Here is a 9,562-nt window from a genome sequence, read left to right as displayed (position 1 = left end):
CAAATACAGCAAGTCAGTTCACAATGTTTCAAGATACAGTTTTAAGTATAATGAAAACTTGATATACAAAAATGAAAAGGTAAATAGCAGAAATAAAGCTCATTTTTAAAAAAAAATTCAAGTAACATGAAATCCTTTAGACTAAAATATCCCATTTATGACAATTCGAAAACGCCTTAATTCATAGATACCAGTAGCACATTGCCATCCAAAAGGGCTTCTCAAAGAAGGAGAATCACCCCCAAACCAGTCAGCTCAGGACCAGAGTGAAAGTTCTTGGGGCGGGCTATTCCATGATACTTGGATGTTTAGGCAAATTCTAGAAAATGTATAAAGTTCAATATGAGGCCAACACCCTGCTAAGAGATACTGAAATGGCCACTATATATTTACAAGATTTTAAAGACAATCTTAGCTTCAGGCCTTTGGTGTTACGGGGGAAAGACAGACTGATACTTTTTCCATTACTTAGAACCTTTCTGTAAGGTTAGCAACATGCCTTTACAACCTCCTCACAAAAATCATACTTCGTTATAGATTTACTTATTTCTACACATACAGAACTTTTATGTAAAGTAGAAAAAGTTCCCGCTAGGAAGATAATTAAAGGTTGGTAATGTTCTTTGTATCACTTAGCAGCCAAGACACATGTTTATTTCTGCTCCGCAGAAGCAATGTTAGCTATTCGCTTCAATTCAGGGAGGTGTGTGCTTTCAGGATGGTGGAGATGAGATATTTATTGCATCTTTTTCTCAATCTTCTTCATCTTTTCATTATAGGCAGTAAATTGAGAGTCTGTTCCAAAAATTCTATCCCACCATGTAAATGTGGAAGCATAGTTTCCGATGAAGTTCATGTGGTGGAAATCATGATGCCGAGAACCAGCATAGAAAGAGATTAGATTTAAACGGTTCAGGGGAATGTCATAGCCACTATGGACATCAATAGTTTCTATCAAACGAATGGTCACCCATGCCCAAAGGAGAATGACATGATCACATAAAAGCATGATTCCAATGAAAAATCCAGTTCCAAGAATCAGAGTTTCCAAAGGATGTGCATATTCAGCTTCCATTCCAAATGCAGACTGAAACTCATGATGAACTTTATGAATATATTTATATATTCTTTTGTGATGCAAGAGCCTATGCAGGAAATAGTGCCAGGTATCCTCAATCACCGCACAGCCAAAACATCTTGCTAAAAGCATATACCATCTTGGCATTCTTTCCCAATCATAAGGTATATTAAAATACTCTGTAAAATAATAAGTTCTACAGATCAAAGGAAGCTGGATACAAAAGTGATTAAAGAGAAGTACTTTAAAACATTTCCATTGGTTTTCCCATGTTTCTGGTTTATCCTTTTGAATTTTGTACTTTTTCATGAAAGGTATAAATTGAAACAAAAATCCAGGTAAACAGAACAAGAAATAAAGAACTTCGTGAACTATCAAGGATCCCCATGTTGCAATCTGGAACTTTGTATAATTATTCAACATATAGTTCCAATCATTTTTTTAAAAGATTTTATCTATTTATTCATGAGAGACACAGAGAGAGAGGCAGAGACACAGGCAGAGAGAGAATCAGGCTCCATGCAAGGAGCCTGACATGGGACTCGATCACAGGTCTCCAGGATCAGGCCCTGGGCTGAAGGCAGGTGCTAAACTGCTGAGCCACCTGGGCTTCCCAGTTCCAAGCATTTTAAAATGGTTATTGTAGAGGGTTCTCAGTAAAAGTGAATCTACATACTCCACAGCCAAGGATGCTGAACTAAAGATGCTGATACTTTCATTTGTTGCCATTTTTCAAATCTCTGCAGAAAGCCTTAGAATTCTGGCCGAGCGGCGGGAACGCCCTCTCTCCGTCTTTTACTACTCCTTTTCATGAGAGGTGGAGTGACACAGTTAATGGGTTTGCAAACAACTGGAGTTGATTAGACTCCTCTCTTCTTCCTGAAAATGAGCTACATCCTATTTTGTTCTTCTTTTGCTCCTATAAAAGGACTCTCCACACACCCCATGGGCAGCGGCTTGATCATATACAGCATTGCCTGCCTCTGGGAGGAGAGATCTCTGTTATTTCTGGAATTCAATATCGGAAAATGCTCTTGACCAGTATCATTAGCCACATCTTCCAGCCTATCTCTTCTCAGTAACAAAAGCTCATTGTTTTGTCTTATTTGACAGTAGATACAGAATTCAGGCAGGGAAAGGGTGACCTTTCTAAGATGCCAACACTAATCTATCAGCATCATCTACCTAGTGAGCCATTCTCTCCAGTGCTAACTATTCTTCCATTCACTGGCCATTCATCTGTTTCATCCTTGTTCTACCTACCTTTCCACCAAACCATATTTCATCTGAAACAACTCAAGTTATCACTGTGTTTACTGGTAAGTGGTGTAACCTAGGAGCTTAGCTGGAAAGAACTCAATGTCCTAGCAACTGAATAAAAAATCAATAATGAATTTCAGACAGAGTTTTCTCTGTGGCATTGTGAATTTAAAATAGTCCAGGTCTCTTTGCACAAGGGAAAATAGATAGTGAGGGAGAAGTAATTAGCTTCATAAGCACTAAAACTATTGAGATTTTAAAACAAAAAAATTAATCTCATAACATCTACAGTTATCTCTAGTGTGAAGTAATTGGACTACGCCTCCTTAATCCAACATATTTTCTTTTAATTTTATTTCCTAAATGGAATATTATCTACAATGTACATAGGAATCTTATTTTACTCTAAGTAGGTTTACAAATATGAAGAGAGGTTGAGTGGAAGCACATGATATGATTTCCTTCATGACTTCCTCCTCTGTATGATGCTGGGTTCATGCCACCCTAAAGAATGCCATGATAGAGGGGTAAATTGCCCAGGCCAGTGAATATGACCTGGCCAGAGTGTCATTACCATGCCATCATGAATTTCAGGGATGGCAGAAAGTAGGTATTCTGGTACATTTTTAGATCTGAAAATTCAGATACAACCAGCATTCATTCTATTCCTACTATGTGTGTGAGTATACTAGGACAGTGGGGAATATGAAGATGTAACCTACCTAGGAATAGTGTATTTGCAGAGTCCTGAAATTCTTTTAACACTATCCCAGAGTTCAGAATGTGTACCAGGGATGCCGAGAATACCAGACATTTGAAACATATGCAGAGGTTCCCCAGAGCCTAAGATTTCAGCTCTGGGTAATATAACATGAGGTATACACCCTTTGAGGATTGGTTTTTGAACATGAAACCTTAGAGTTGGAAGAACCTTAGAGATTAGCTAGACTAGCTTCCAACTCCATGTGGAAATCTCAAATACAATGCCCCTTACAGATAGTCATGTAGTCTCAACTTCAAGATACCCACTATCCTCAATAATTCCTAGCTCAACAAGACAACTTCTTATATGCTTCTAAAACTGTTGTATAAAATTACATGTCACTTGTATATTTATGTATGTAATTTAAATATTTGTTGTAAAAAAATTTTTTTTTCTACAAAATACTGAACAGAAGCTCTTATTACCAGGGCAACAAAAAAATGTGGTACATTATGGTTGTTGAACAAGTTGGCTCCCAATGGTGTCTCTAAAAGAAGAGGATCCATGTAGAGTCTCAGCCCAAAATGAAAGGAGATAATCCTTTGGATTTTTCTAGCAACTTGCAGGGAGTGTACTTCTCTCTAAAGTTAAGCACTGGCTGTACTACCAAAAGCCATCTAGCTGCCATGCTTGTGGAGTAGGCAAAGTCTACAGACCACCCCCCTGGAGTTCATATTATCAGGGAGGGTGAAAAGCATCCAAAACAATTGAGGTAGTAGTAATAAGAGAAAACAAAGTAGTTTTAGATTTTAGCAACATAGAACTCAAAGCTTAGGCAAGATTGCCAGCCTTTCTAATTTTAACAACTATCAATTTGTATCCACAGCCCCTAAAACCAACGGCCTGCTCATATTTGAATTTGAGTTGAATGTGTTACATATGGGGAAAAGAAGAAGAAATAACACCACGAAATAACTCAAATATGACCAGCCTTAATCTGGGCTATGCCATAGAGCCTGCAGAGACTTATCAAAGCTGTTGATTATTACCCATTCCTATTGATACTTTGACAGCATCAGAAAATCAAGGAGATATCGTTAATGATTGTGGAATTCAAGGTAGTGAATTGAAGGACCTGGGAACCTAGGAACACAGGTTCATTTTTGTTTTTCTATTTCTTCTTTTCAAAGGTTGGGCCTTTGGAAGAAGTGTAAACGGGTTCTGAAAGGCAGCTGCCTGGTGATGCAGATTATGTCAAATAACAGAACAATGCCCAGATATGCTTCTGAGTCTAGTTATAATGAAGGATAACAAGACAAGAAAGGGAAAACAAAGTTTAGGAGCTTTCTAGTAATTAAGACAAGAAAGCTAATGCCCAGACACGGTATGTGTAATAAACTGAAATTTTTATTAGAACGAATGACACTAAACAGAAGCTTATTAGTACCATTGAGATTTGAGGGAATAGAACTTCTGGCTAGAAATTGGAGGGGAGGGTAACAGGAAGGCCTCCTCCTTGGAGCACAGTTACATCAAGACCATAACACACGTGTCTGAACATTTGCGAATCATGCTGTCAAAAGGGAGAGCTTGCTGGCACTCTCTGGTCAGTTCCACCAATTATTTTTCCCACTCATTCTGTTTTATTTTTAAGTTTTTATTTTAATTCCAGTTAGTTAACATTCCGCCAGTGTTTCTTAAAATACTTGTGTTTGAGGAGAGCCATCGAGATGAAGAGACTCTGTTGAATAGCAGTGGTGAGAGTAGACATCCCTGTCATGTTCCTGATCTTAGGGGAAAGGCTCCCAGTGCTTCCCCATTGAGAATGATATTTGCTCTGGGGTTTTCATAGATGGCTTTTAAGAATCTGAGGAATGTTCCCTCTATCCCTGCACTTTGAAGCGTTTTGATCAGGAATGGATGCTCTATTTTGTCAAATGTTTCTCTGCATCTATTGAGAGGATCATATGGTTCTTGGTTTTTCTCTTGTTGATATGCTCTATCAAGTTGATTGCTTTATGAGCATTGAACCAGCCTTGCATCCCGGGGATAAATCCCACTTGGTCATGGTGAATAATCTTCTTAATGTACTATGGATCCTATTGGCTAGTATCCTGTTGAGAAGTTTTGCATCTGTGTTCATCGGGGATATTGGTCTGTAATTCTCCTTTTTGGTGGGGTCTTTGTCTGGTTTTGGAATTAAGGTGATCCTGGCCTCATAGAATGAGTTTGTAAGTATTCCATATCGTTGTACCTTTCCAAACAGCTTTAGTAGAATACGTATGGTTTCTTCTTTAAATGTTTGATAGAATTCCCCTGGGAAGCCATCTGGCCCTGGACTTTTATGTCTTGGGAGGTTTTTGATGACTGCTTCAATTTCCTCCCTGATTATGGCCTGTTCAGGTTTTCTATTTCTTCCTGCTCCAGTTTTGGTAGTTTGTGGTTTTCCAGAAATGCATCCATTTGTTCCAGATTGCCTAATTTATTGGCATATAGCTGCTCATAATATGTTTTTAAAATAATTTATATTTCCTTGGTATTGGTGGTGATCTCCTTTTTCATTCATGATTTTATTAATTTGAGTCTTCTCTCTCTTCTTTTTAATAAGGCTGGCTAATGGTTTATCTATCTTATTAATTCTTTCAAAGAACCAACTCTTGGATTTGTTGATCTGTTCCACAGTTTTTCTGGTCTCTATTTCTTTGAGTTCTGCTCAAATCTTTATTAACTCTTTTCTGCTGCTATTCTTCTTATAGTGCTATAAGTCCTAGCCTCAGCAATCAGGCAACAAAAAGAAATAAAAGGCATTCAAATTGGCAAAGAAGAAGTCAAACTCTCCCTCTTTGCAGATGACATGATACTGTACTTAGAAAACCCAAAAGACTCCACCCCAAGATTGTTAGAACTCATACAGAAATTCGGCAGTGTGGCAGGATACAAAATCAATGCCCAGAAATCAGTGGCATTTCAATACAGTAACAATGAAACTGAAGAAAGAGAAATTAAGGAATCAATCCCATTTACAATTGCACCAGAAAGCATAAGATACCTAGGAATAAACCTAATCAAAGAGGTAAAGGATCTATACCCTAAGAGCTACAGAACACTTCTGAAAGAAATGGAGGAAGACACAAAGAGATGGAAAAATATTCCACGCTCATGGATTGGAAGAATTAATATTGTGAAAATGTCAATGTTACCCAGGGCAATGTACACATTTAATGCAATCCCTATCAAAATACATGGACTTTCTTCAGAGAGTTGGAACAAATCATCTTAAGATTTGTGTGGAATCAGAAAAGACCCCGCAAAGCCAGGGGAGTATTAAAAAAGAAAACCATAGCTGGGGGCATCACAATGCCAGATTTCAGATTGTACTACAAAGTTGTTATCATCAAGACAGTGTGGCACTGGCACAAAAACAGACACATAGATCAATGGAACAGAATAGAAAACCCAGAAATGGGCCCTCAACTTTATGGTCAACTAATATTCGACAAAGCAGGAAAGACTATCCCCTGGAAAAAAGACAGTCTCTTCAATAAATGGTGCTGGGAAAATTGCACATCCACATGCAGAAGAATGAAACTAGACCATTCTCTTACACCATACACAACAATAAACTAAAAATGGATGAAAGATCTAAATGTGAGACAAGAGGAGAACACAGGCAACACCCTTTTTGAACTTGGCCATAGCAACTGCTTGCAAGATACATCTATGAAGGCAAGGGAAATTAAAGCAAAAATGAATTGTTGGGAATTTATCAAGATAAAAAGCTTCTGAACAGCAAAAGAAACAGTAAACAAAACTAAAAGACGACCTACAGAATGGGAGAAGATATTTGCAAATGACCTATCAGATAAAGAGCTAGTATCCAAGATCTATAAAGAACTTATTAAACTCAACAGCAAAGAAACAAACAATCCAGTCATGAAATGGGCAAAAGACATGAACAGAATTTCACCAAAGACATACACATGGCCAACAATTACATGAGAAAATGCTCCGCATCACTTGCCATCAGGGAAATAAAAATCAAAACCACAATGAGATACCACCTCACACCAGTGAGAATGGTGAAATTTAACAAGACAGAAACAACAAATGTTGGAGAGGATGTGGAGAAAAGGGAAGCCTCTTGCACTGTTGGTGGGAATGTGAACTGGTACAGCCACTCTGGAAAACTGTGTGGAGATTTCTCAAAAAGTTAAAAATACAACTGCCCTACGACCCAGCAATTGCACTGCTGGAGATTTACCCCAAAGATACAGATGCAGTGAAAGACAGAGACACCTACACTCCAATATACATCAACTGTATACACACTACACTCCATTATAGCAGCAATGTCCACCCTAGCCAAACTGTGGAAGGAGCTTCAGTGTCCATCGAAAGATGAATGGATAAAGATGTGGTCTATGTATACAATGGAATATTACTCAGCCATTAGAAATGACAAATACCCACCATTTGCTTCAACATGGATGGAATTGGAAGGTATTATGCTGAGTAAAATAAGTCAGTTGGAGAAGGACAAATATTATATGGTCTCATTCTTTTGGGGAAAATAAAAAATAGTGAAAGGGAATAAAGGGGAAATGAGAGAAAATGAGTGAAAATAACAGTGAGGATGACAAAACATGAGAGACTCCTAACTCTGGGAAATGAACATGGGGTAATGGAAAGGGAGGTGGGTGGGGGGTTGGGGTGACTGGGTGATAGGCACTGAGAGGGGTACTTGATGGAATGAACACTGGGTGATATGCTATATATGTTGGCACATTGAACTCCAGTAAAAAAAAAAGATGAATAGACTCAAGTTAATGTCTTATGAAGATCAGAGGAAGGAACTAGAAATGTGGGAATAACAAGAGGACAGCAGGCTTTGGACTTGGAAGTTGAATCCCAGGTCTACCATTACTGGCTCCGTGTTTTGGGCACTGGGCCTCACTCATTCAAATCAATAAATCCTTATTAAACTCCTGCCATGTGTCAAGTAGTGGGTTAAGCGTTAAGTCTTTGACAGTGACATTTTTCCCCCACAGGCGCCTAGGGGGTTCCCATCTGCACCGATCTACACCGGGGATGCGGGGGCGCACATGCACCGCCCCACAGCAGCCCCGCAGCCGCCCCTCCCCAGGAGGCCGCGAGGATGGTGGGTTGGGGCGGCGGCCCCGTGACAGTGACATTAACAAGCCTAGCCCTGCCATATGGAGTTCTCGTTTCTTTACTGGTAAAATGGGTTAACTATAGCACCTACCTGATAAAATCGCTTTGGGGATGAAATGGGATGGTGCACAGTGCACTTGGGGAGTTTGGCTCAGCATACAGCGGTGGAGTTTTGTAGGCATGCAACAAATGGCAACTCTGTGTACACATAAAGATGCTGGACTGTTTTACTTCTCTTTGAGTGTTCGACTGAGTATCCTGTAGAAGATGGTATGAGCTTTTCTGTATGTTAGAAGTAGGAGGTAATGGGTAGAAGCCTTGCAAAGGGGTGATTCACTGCTTGGCTTTGGAAGATGTTTCTAATACAACTGACCAAAGATGGAATGATTTGCCGCAGCAGCTTCAGAGCTCTCCAGGGTGGGAAGGAATAAAGCAGAGTACATAACATCCCCGCAAAATGTTCCCTATCTTAATTCTTCAATTTGTGGTCTGAATATTTTGTTCAAGTTCCTTTGCTTGTGCAAACTGTGTAGGGCAATCAGATGCAGACCAGGCAGTGGATTTCTTTGCTGGTTTTTCCACTCCAGATATCGCATTCTGAAATTGGGTTTTTAGCTGGAATACAGGGCCAGGGATAGGATAAGACAAGGGAGGCAGTCAGGGTGCAAAATTTAAGGAGGTGCTCATTCTCAGGGTCATGGGAGTGCATGGGTGGCAGTTGCATGACCCCAAGATTAAGCACCGTCTTAAAATTTTGGCATTCCTTTTGTCTTGCCCTACTCCTGGCCCTGTAGAGATACTAACACAGTTAAGAGTGGGTTTGGATTTGCTCTGAGAGATCTTTCAAACAGCAGTGACACCAACCTTCTCAAGTCTAGGCACCTTGCCTTTCCAGTTCCAGTCCTCCCAGAAGCTGCTTTTACCAGGGGATTGATGAGCTAGGGGCACCCCCTCATTCCTGGGTGATTCTGGCTTGCTCATCCACTGCTCAGGTGCCAGTGCTGACAGGACATGGAGTATTCTGCACCTGGTGAAAACTGCCGGTACTTTGAAAGTCTCTAGGGGAACACTCCCTGAAATAAATAACTTTTAAAAAGACATGTTTATGGCTTTTCTCTCACCCCATAAGTATGTGCCCATTTGTCTCTGTCACCAGAGATGCTGCTAATCTCGGGTTTCACAGTTTTCATGTCCTCATCCATCTGTAAGAATTTCTCCTTCCCCACCCCTTTCACTGAAACTGCAGCTGGAGATGCTCTATTGAATGAAGTCTTTGGCTCCCTTGCCTAGCTGTCGGGGATCTGGGATAAGGGCTCTCAGGCTCTGAAAGAGCCCAACCTAGGACACCT

The 9,562-nt window shown here is 39.9% G+C and overlaps 1 pseudogene; it reads right to left on the bottom strand.

Moving 5' to 3' along the window:
• Positions 1-685: 685 nt before the first annotated feature.
• On the bottom strand, positions 686-1,851 carry LOC121483545 (annotated as a pseudogene).
• Between the last annotated feature and the right edge of the window lie 7,711 nt (positions 1,852-9,562).

The sequence above is a fragment of the Vulpes lagopus genome, chromosome X (assembly GCF_018345385.1).
Source record: "Vulpes lagopus strain Blue_001 chromosome X, ASM1834538v1, whole genome shotgun sequence".
In the NCBI taxonomy this organism is placed as follows: domain Eukaryota; kingdom Metazoa; phylum Chordata; class Mammalia; order Carnivora; family Canidae; genus Vulpes; species Vulpes lagopus.
Note: the sequence above shows the minus strand (reverse complement) of the source record. Positions and strands in the feature narration are given on the sequence as shown.